Below are 10,404 nucleotides of genomic sequence, written 5' to 3' on the forward strand. Positions count from 1 at the left end.
GCCAAGAAGAGAAGAGAGAAGACACAATTGACCGGGGTGGGGACTCTGCTCTGAGGCCCGCTGAGCCACAGGACACCGCCCTAGACTTGGGAAACCACGTGAGGAGGTCGCCTCCTGAGGGCACCACCCTCCACGGGGCAGCAGGTGACCCTGCTCACCGCCCTGGCCTCAGACTCCAGCCACGCTCGGCCACTCAGCGTCGAGTCAGGGGGTCAGACTGAGATCGGCCCCACCCGCTTGGAGCCTCTCGCCCCGTAGCCTCCCTGCCTGTCATGACCGTGGTGGCTGTCGAAGTGTCCCTGAGGGTGGGTGACACTTTGGAGAGCTCACGCTGTGGCCCAGGCAGACGCGGCGCGGTTCTGTTTACAGAGCTGAGAACTGAGAGGAGACCTCCGGCCGCCCGCCGCCCAGGGCTCCTCGCCTGCGTCCTCCCTCCGTCGGATCTGCGGCTGCGCCCCGGCCCCAACCCCCGGCCCCACAACCAGGCAGACACAGCCTGGTGACAGCGGCCAGGGGAGGAGCGCAGCTTGGTGACAGCAGGTGCTATGGCATTTCCACTCCTCCCCCCTCCCCCGCCCCAGGTCAGCAGCGACCACCAGCACGGCAGATCGGGTCAGCAGCGACCACCAGCACGGCAGATCGGGTCAGCAGCGACCACCAGCACCGCAGACCGGGTCAGCAGCGACCACCAGCACGGCAGACCCCTCTCCTGCGGCCACCAGCACCGCAGACCCCTCTCCTGCGGCCACCAGCACCGCAGACCGGGTCAGCAGCGACCACCAGCACGGCAGACCGGGTCAGCAGCGACCGCCAGCACCGCAGACCGGGTCAGCAGCGACCACCAGCACCGCAGACCGGGTCAGCAGCGACCGCCAGCACCGCAGACCGGGTCAGCAGCGACCGCCAGCACCGCAGACCGGGTCAGCAGCGACCACCAGCACCGCAGACCGGGTCAGCACCGACAGCCAGCACCGCAGACCGGGTCAGCAGCGACCACCAGCACCGCAGACCGGGTCAGCAGCGACCACCAGCACGGCAGACCCCTCTCCTGCGGCCAGGTCGTCTGTGCCCGAGAAGAACGGGAAACTCGTCCTCAGAGGTGGGCCTGCATTTCAACCTGCTGCGACTCAGAGACCTCTGGGACATCATCGAGCACCCCAAAAATATATCTTGTGGGGATAATTACAGGAAAACCCCCGGTAGAAGAGATTGAGACACAGAATCCTGGGACATCTTTCTGCCCCGTTCCCAACCTGACCTTATCCCAAGGTTCTTGCCTTTAGAAAAACATATACTCTAGAGCAGGGGTCCCCAAACTTTTTACACAGGGGGCCAGTTCACTGTCCCTCAGACCGTTGGAGGGCCAGACTATAAGAAAAAACTATGAACAAATCCCTATGCACACTGCACATATCTTATTTTAAAGTAAGAAAAACAAAACAGGAACAAATACAATATTTGAAATGAAGAACAAGTAAATTTAAATCAACAAACTGACCGGTATTTCAATGGGAACTATGGGCCTGCTTTTGGCTAATGAGATGGTCAACGTGCTCCTCTCACTGACCACCAATGAAAGAGGTGCCCCTTCCGGGAGTGCGGCGAGGGGGGGCGGATAAATGGCCTCAGGGGGCCGCATGTGGCCCGCGGGCCGTAGTTTGGGGACCCCTGCTCTAGACCAGGGTTTCTGGATTACAGCCACCTATTCAGCTGGTCAAAAATACAGTTCTGTGGGCCATGCTCTTAACTGATCTATTTATTGCTTATCTCTACGAATACGTGTTTATATATGATCTGTGAATTGGACGTAGTGGAAGAAACTGGCTCACGTGACTGTGGCCGTTATTTCTTTAAACCCTCCTCTGCCCCTTTGCTCCGTCCCCGTGCACCTGCCGAGACACTTGATGGTGACCTGCGGGTCTCTCCGGACCCGTTCACGGTCCTTTGTTCCTCCTTCCTGCTCCGCAGACTGGACACTCGACAGTGAGCCGTTTCCAGGTTTGTTTGTTCTTTCTTCTTCCTGCTCAGGTCTGATGCCGGATTCCTCTTAACAAACGCCTCGTCTCCAACACGGTGCCTTCCGGCCCCAGAACGTCTGCCTGGCCCCGTCCGGCATTTTCTGTCTGGTCGTCTCTGTTTACGCGTCGCCTTCCTGGTGCAGTTTCCGTTCTTGGTTTATGGTTTCCCTGTGGCTCCTTGAGCACATTCCAGATGGAGCGTTTCTCATTCTCTTCATCGCGAGTCCCAGCGTCAGAGCCTTCTCAGGAGCCATGTCTGTCGTCTCTTTCTTCCCTGCGAGTGGACCCTGCTTTCTGGTCTCTTGGCACATGTTGTGATTTCCTGTTGAAAACAGACATTTTGAATGCTATAATGCAGTGACTCTGGAAATCACGATCCTCCCCTCCACCACCTCCACCATCACCGAGGACTGCACGTGTGTGTGTTCTAAACTCTTTCTCACCGTGGCTGTTTTTTGCCATGTGGTCACTGAAGTCTCAGTTCTGTTAGTTTACTGGTCATCTAGTCGTTGAACAGCTGTTTCCTCAGATGCCTGAAGCCGACAGAATAAAGCATTCTCCGGTCTGTGCTGACTGGCTGTGGCTAGACACGCCTTCGTGCTCAGCGAGACCCTTCCTAGCTCTGCCTTAGCACTTGCTTCTCGCTCGGACAGAGCCCAGAGGTCAGCCGGAGGACAGAGCCCAGAGGTCAGCTGAGGACAGAGCCCAGAGGTCAGCCAGAACAGAGCCCAGAGGTCAGCCGGAGGACAGAGCCCAGGGTTTAGCCGGAGGACGGAGCCCAGAGGTCAGCCGAAGGACGGAGCCCAGAGGTCAGCCGGAGGACGGAGCCCAGAGGTCAGCCGGAGAACAGAGCCCAGGGGTGAGCCGGAGGACAAAGCCCAGGGGTCAGCCGGAGGACGGAGCCCAGGGGTCAGCCGGAGGACGGAGCCCAGAGGTCAGCCGGAGGACAGAGGCCAGGGGTCAGCCGGAGGACAGAGGCCAGGGGTCAGCCGGAGGCCAGAACCCAGAGGTCAGCCGGAGGACAGAGCCCAGAGGTCAGCCGGCGGACGGAGCCCAGAGGTCAGCCGGAGAACAGAGCCCAGGGGTGAGCCGGAGGACAAAGCCCAGGGGTCAGCCGGAGGACGGAGCCCAGGGGTCAGCCGGAGGACGGAGCCCAGAGGTCAGCCGGAGGACAGAGGCCAGGGGTCAGCCGGAGGCCAGAACCCAGAGGTCAGCCGGAGGACAGAGCCCAGAGGTCAGCCGGCGGCGACACTGCAGGGTCTCCCCCCGTCTCTTCTGAGTGGGCCCCTCCCCTGGGCCTGCGTGTGGCGCCCCTAGGTCCCTGGTACGTGGGGAAGCTTTCTGAGGTTCCATGCCCTCCTCCTACACCTGCTGGTCTGTCTGCAGCTGCCCGTCTGTCCCCTCTGTCCCGCCTTCTCTCCGGCAGATGCCGCGGGGACGTTTGCTTTTAAACGCTTGTGACAAGTACCCTTCAGGAGCCTGCTGCAGCCCTGAGAGGTTTCCAGAGCTAGTGGAGGAAACCCCACCACCCTCACTCCCTGCGGGAGCCACCGAGCCAACATCGACCCTAATGATTGAAGAGCCGGGTTTGGTGTCTGTCCCCTTCGGCACCAACAGGTCACACTGGGAACGCTGGCCGCCATCCCGGCAGTGACCGCAGAGCTGGGAAGTGGAGGACCTCAGGCGGGTAAGTGAAAACACCACGCGCCCCCCTCACACCAGAGTGTAGGGCAGGTGTCCCCAAACTACGGCCCACGGGCCGCATGTGGCCCCCTGAGGCCATTTTTCCGGCCCCTGCGGCACTTCCGGAAGGGGCACCTCTTTCACTGGTGGTCAGTGAGAGGAGTACTGTATGTGGTGGCCCTCCAACGGTCTGAGGGACAGTGAACTGGCCCCCTGTGTAAAAAGTTTGGGGACCCCTGGTGTAGGGGGTCCTCCTTTCGTGAATCACGCCCCCCTCGCCCTCCTCGCTGTAGTGAATTTGGGATTAGATCCCAGGATTTGGAGAGGTTTCTTCTGACATTTTTTGCCAGCTTCCTTGTGGCTTTAGTGGGGGGGAGGGGGGGGGGACAGAGCCTGGGATTCCCAGCACTGCCATTTTCAATGACAGAAGGCCCCCCTCCCCCAACTCACCTTTCAAAATGCACAGCAGTGGCTGCACCCAGAGGCAGCCGTCAGCAGGACGGAGGACGCACACCAGGCGCCGTGATGAGATCGGGCGTGAGCTGCCTTGGGCCAGGAGCGGGGAAAGGGGCGACAAGCAGTCCGACTCTGGGCTCAGTGAGAAGGCACAGACAAGAGGACCTGCAGCGTGGCCGTGCAAGCCAGGGCTGACCAGGAATGGGTCTGCATGCTGGTCGGGACTCCTGACTGGCCTCCCTGCTCCCACGCTTGGATATCCATCCGGGACCCGGTCTCAGCAGAGCAGCCAGAGCGAGGCTCGAAGCCGAGTCAGGGGTCCCGGCTCGAATGCTGGCAGCGGCCTGCAGCTGACCCAGGGCGGAAGGAACGAGCGCCAAAGGCTTCTCCTCTCTGACGCATGAGGCTCGCCGGGCCCAGGTGAAGGCAGCAGGGAGCTCGGGGAGTCCGGAGCTTGGGGCGTGCTTTGGTCGGAGACCGGACTAGAATGAGCCGGCTCACGGAGCCCTTTCTGCCCGTGTCTCCTAACCCACTCCCTCCGTGCCAGCTGTTCCGCGTTGGCCGATTGCTGTTCCCCTCACTGACCATGCAGGCACCGGTGTTCCCTGGTGTGCCCGGCTCCCGCCTCACTTCCTGTGGTCTGTGTGGACGCCCCTCACGAGAGATGCGCCCCCTGAGTCCTGTGGAAACAGCTGCCCCGGCCCGGCCCGTCCTCCGCAGCGGCGCCCTCTCCGCAGCGGCGCCCTCTCCGCAGCGGCGCCTTCTCCGCAGCGGCTTCGAGACTTGGTGCTGCTCCTCTGCACACCCTTGCTCCACGGGACCTTAGCTCCACCAGCCCGAGGCGGCCGTCAGCCTCGGCCACTGTGTCCAGCACCTGCCCAGCACCTGGCAGGTAGGAGAGCGAGACTCACCTCTCCTGAGTTTCATGAGAGACGCAATCGTTCTGCTCAGAGATGCCAAGGCTGGGAAGGAAAGAAAAAGAAGCAGACCAGGGCAGGCACTCGGAGGGTGGGCCCCACCTGGACAGGCGCAAGGGAGGGACATCGACGGGACGTTCGAAGGACTCGCTGGACTGATTGGGTGCTCCTGCCCAGAGCAGCCAGACAGACCCCGCCCATCGGGGTGACTCCCACCTGCCCCACCCTACCGTCGGTCCCCATGAGACTCCATTCGATAACACCCCTGATAATGTGGGAAACAACCAGTCTACCCCACGGACTCAGTACGTAAACCCCGCCGCTTTGCACAAACGCACCATGGCCCCTGGTCTGGGGGAGCCTTGCCTCTCACCGGCCGGAGGTCCCTGGGTGTCATCACCCACCTCCCCACGTGGCCGCGGGGTCCTCCAGCCCCACCGGACCTGTCCCTGCGCTCCTGAGAACGTGGCCGGAGAGAGACAGAGAGCATCCTCACGACCGGAAACGGTTAAAACCAAGACTGTATCCACTGCTTGACTTCTCCTGAGAGACCTTCCAACACTTCTTTGCTTTCGTCTCGTTCCCTGAACTCGAGTCTACACGGAGCTGTTTGCTCCGGGGTGAGGAAGACTCTTCTTTTTCTGTTTTGTTTACAACAGGTGCAGGAGAAGCAGAACCAGGGAGGGAAAGTTGTTATTATCCTGTATCTCCGTGCCCTTCCCCCACCAGTTCCTCAAGGAGACAGGAGGACATGGAGAAGCCATGTGACCAGCACAGAGACGCAGAAGGGCCGCCCTCCCTTATTCGACACAAACACCCCAGTGCGTTTTGAGTAAATCCTGTCTGTGCAAAAGTGCGGTTCACTCCCAAAGAACCAGGGGACACGGGGTTCCCACTCACGAGAGGACTCACCCACAGACGGGCAGCCGCAGTAGAAACAGGACGTAGGAGACCACAGGAGGGAACGGGGGTGTCTGCCCGTGGAGCCACGGTTCTGTTCCGTTTGTTTGTTTGTTTGTTTGTTTGTTTGTTTGTTTAGGGGGAAGTGATGAAAATGTTCTCAAATTAGATGATGAGGATGATGAGGATGGTTGCCCAACTCTGCGAATACACCAAAAACCCTTGAGCTGCCTTATTTGAATGGCAAACAACCTGGCACGTCGGTACATGAGCGATGCCTCGAGAAAAGTGCTGTGCTTAGGGTCTGCACGGAGCCTGGGGAGGGGGCACTGAAGCTGCCAGGCAGAGGGCACAGGAGAGGGACCCCGACGTCAGACGCAACACCACGGCTCAATGCCGCAGAGCGGCCTTCAAGGGCCGGCTCGCTGGGACGTTCTGTCCATTCCGAAGGACGCACCTTGTCTCCTTGATCGGACTTGTTCTCCAGGAAACACCAACCCCTCCGCCTCCCCTCGGACAGCCCCCAGCCCGGGCCCCGCGGGTGTGATCTTTCCCCGGAGTGGCCAGAACTGTACCAGAGCGCAGGTCCCACTCAAACTGGCAAAAAAAAAAAAAAAAAAGGCAAAATGACAAATTAAAGTTGTGCTTCATGCTCAGGCGTGGACTTCAGGAATGAGCAGCTAGTTTTAACTGTTATTTGTTTTTGTTTTTTTTTTATCTGAAAGCAGAAAGCCCTTTGGGCCGTGGCCTGCTGGCTCAGTTGGCTAGGGCGTCGTCCCAACACGCGGAGGGAGGTTGCTTGCGGGTTCCATCCCCAGTCGGGGCACAGACAAGAACCAACCAATGACGGCATGAGTAAGTGGAACAACAAGTCAGTGTTTCTCTCTCTCTCTCTCCCTTCCTCTCGCTCTAAAAAATCAATAATTTTGAAAAAATATATTTTTTAAAAAAAAGGTCTTTGAAGAGAACGAATAATCAAATCATCGCCTAATTGAGAAGGCGGATTTTTGTTCCGTAACAACAGGTTTTCTTTTGGGCTGTTTAATATCCCAACTAAAGTCCATTCCTCATGAAGCTAAGAAAAAAATATATTTCTTTACTGGATTAGGATGTTCTCGGCACGTTGGATTTTCAAAGTTCCTTGCGTTTCACCCAGTTTTATTTTATGGGATGCAAGCTTTTCGTCAAGTGTCCTGAAGAAGAGAAGGCTTCTTGCAGGGGGAAGGTTTGGGAAGTTATTCGCATCCATTTTAGAAAAAGCTGGGGTTTTCCGCAGAAGAGACAGGGTCACCTTTCTCCGATATCCACTTAGGATCACAGAGTCCGGTGAGAGACTTCAGGAGCCGGAGTTCCGGGAAGGATGCCAGCGTCAGCTCCCACACTCAATGAACAGCTGTCACTCCGATGTGTGTCGCTTTATAATCACCAAGCTTTTAAGGCAAAGTACCTGCAATGGGGAGGGGGGAGGTGGAGACCACCATTCCCACCACCCACTCTAGTTTACACTAATAACCACAAATGCCAGACTGATCAAAAGTCTGATACAGGCCCTGGCTGGTTGGCTCAGTGGTAGAGCGTCGGCCTGGTGTGTGGAAGTCCCGGGTTCGATTCCCGGCCAGGGCACACAGGAGAAGCGCCCATCTGCTTCTCTACCCCCCCCTCCTTCCTCTCTGTCTCTCTCTTCCCCTCCCACAGCCAAAGCTCCATTGGAGCAAAGGTGGCCCGGGTGCTGGGGATGGCTCCATGGCCTCTGCCTCAGGCGCTAGAATGGCTCTGGTCACAACAGATGGGCAGAGCATCACCCCCTGGTGGGCATGCCGGGTGGATCCCGGTCGGGCGCATGTGGTAGTCTGACTGCCTCCCCGTTTCCAGCTTCAGAAAAATACAAAAAAAAAAAAAAAGTCTGATACAGTTAACCAGCATATCATACAATTAAGTTTCGTTCCATCCAAGTCCTCCCTTGTAATAAATAATTACATTGTGGGGTTATTTAGTCATTTACATTCTTTTAAAGGACTAAATATTGAAACACAAGTCTCCCCACATCACTGCCCCCGAGTCACTGCGCTGTTGCAAGATTTCACCCACAGGGCGCTGACAGTCGCTATAAAATGTGGCTATGGAACATGCGCACTACAATGAAACCGCCAGTTTCCCAGGTCTCCCTTGGGCGAGGTCCCAGCGCGTGGCCGCCTCCTAGGGACTGGAGTGTAACACGAGCCTTTTCTCCCAACGCAGGCCAGGCAGGGCTGGGGCTGCAAAGCAGGGCCAGGGAGTAGGACTTAGACATTGTCCGTGGTTCCCCGATCCACTACCCAGATGACCACTCTGGGAAAAGGGGCCACGCTGACCAGTGACCAGCCCGGCCTGTACATAACCCTGTGCTGAGCAGAGGCAGACCTGCGACCTCGTGACCCTGGGGGATTTCTTGTTTCCTTTAATTTCCCAGTGAAATCAGAGACGCTGTTCTTGGCTGTGAAAGCAGATAACACCAAGCTACAGGGAGGGCAAGGACAGAGGGGGGCAACCAGGACCGCTCTGGCACAGTCCCCGGTGACTGGGGCGTCTGGCCCAGCGTGCACAAAGGGGGGGGGCGGCCCCCATTGTCTTGGCTCGCTGCTTCTTGTGGAACCTCGAGTATCACTATTGTTTATACATTGTTTGTTTGCTATGAGAACCCTGGTGTTCCCATTCTCAAAGGGAAAGCAGGGCATGCGTACATACAATACACAGAGACAACAGTGACAAGGATGAATGTCGGCTCCACCCGTGTCTGTTAGTGTGGCGGGGGGGGGGGGGGGGGGGCTAGGAAAATGGCTGAGAGATTAAACTGCAGCCTTGAGACAAGTCTTTGGTGTGGACTTCAGAACACCATGTCCTGCCCCCCAGCAGGAAGTGATAAGATTGTTTATAGGAAGCAGCTGATCCCTGTAGCCATTTTCCTACCTGCCTGGGGGGCATCACTTGGTCATCTTTCTCTGCACCTGAGTCCACTGTAGACTAATGTGACCCAGGCTCTGCTGATCTGCTTGATGAGCAAAGAGACCAGTAAACACGATGAGGCTGCAGAGATCTGGGCTCTCAGTCCTGGAGGCTGGGAATCCCCTGGACCCATCTTTTCTCTGTGTTGTGTCCTGTGTGTGTGTGTGTGTGTGTTTTAAGTCCTGAGGCGCCTTCCTCTCGTGCACCCCCACAGCCGAGCTGGTCTCAGCAGAGGGGGGAGCACAAGGGGACCCCGATGTGCCGTTTCTACAGCAAATTGCGAAAGGCTCCCCAAGACACCTATGCACAGGCTAGACTAGGGCAAGGGTCCAAGTCCAAACAGCTTGCGAGGAAGTCCGTTCCCCTGCGGCCTCGCGGATTCCCAGGGCTGAGCCACAAGGTCTTGGTTAATAGCCTTGGAAAGTGTACTTCCTGATTCGATGCTGGACCACTAGCGTCCTCTGTCGGTCACCTGGGGAAAGCGCGCTCAGACGACACGGAAAAGGCCGCGCGCAGCAAGGGAACGCGATTCACCCCGACCTCAGGGGCGAGCGGCGCCTCCGGACTTGCACCTCAGCGCAGTGTTTAATTTGCACAGAACAGAAGAACCCTGAGGTCTCCGCTTTAATGCACCAGAGAGAACTGGGTGCAGGGATGCCAAGTGGCCGGGAAAATGAGAGTAAAAATCAGTCATTAATGACACTTCAGCGGGGCCCCTTCACTGTGTTTATTGTCCCTCTGTTGCGGATAGAAGTTGTTTGAAACCATCACCGGGGAGAACACCCAAACATGTCAAATCTTTGAGCAGCCCTGCTCGGGACCGTTCCACGCTGGCCCACTTTGCCCACTGGGGACTTGAGGGGACACAGGAAAAGGGAGCCTTCACCGCATTGAGAAGAGACCCTGGAAGGGGCAAAGGCCACGCGCCCACCTGCAGACACGCATTCGTGGGGCCGGATGTGGGGGATACCAGTGGCCCCGCCGGTGCAAATGAAACCCCAAGTCCTCGGCTTCCCAAGACCCGACTAGAGTCGGCTGTTCTCGTTCAGAAATGTCCCACGAATTCCCCGAGCCCAGGTCTTGAATTTTAGAAAGCTTTGCAAGGCACACACGGGTCAGGAGCGGCACAGGACAGTTACCCCCTGCAGGTTCGCCGCGCACGACCTCATCCGGGGACGCAGACCGGGAAGGGCGGCGGAGACTCCAGGTTGGCCGGGGCGGGGCACTGGGGTGGCCCGAGGCTCCGGGGCTGGTGGGTGATGGGAGCGCCGGGTTCCTGGGGGCCTCGTGGTGCGGGGCGGCGGGCGTGAGCGCGAGGAACAGGTGCTCGGGAGGCCGCGCGCTGTGCACCCCCGGGCGAGACACCGGACCCTGGAGCCTCCCCTCCGCCTGCCCGCCCCCGTCTCCCCCCACCCCCGGCGCGCCGTTCCGGGGCGTGTCCTCGGCCA

Source organism: Saccopteryx bilineata, chromosome 7, assembly GCF_036850765.1.
Source record: "Saccopteryx bilineata isolate mSacBil1 chromosome 7, mSacBil1_pri_phased_curated, whole genome shotgun sequence".
NCBI lineage: Eukaryota > Metazoa > Chordata > Mammalia > Chiroptera > Emballonuridae > Saccopteryx > Saccopteryx bilineata.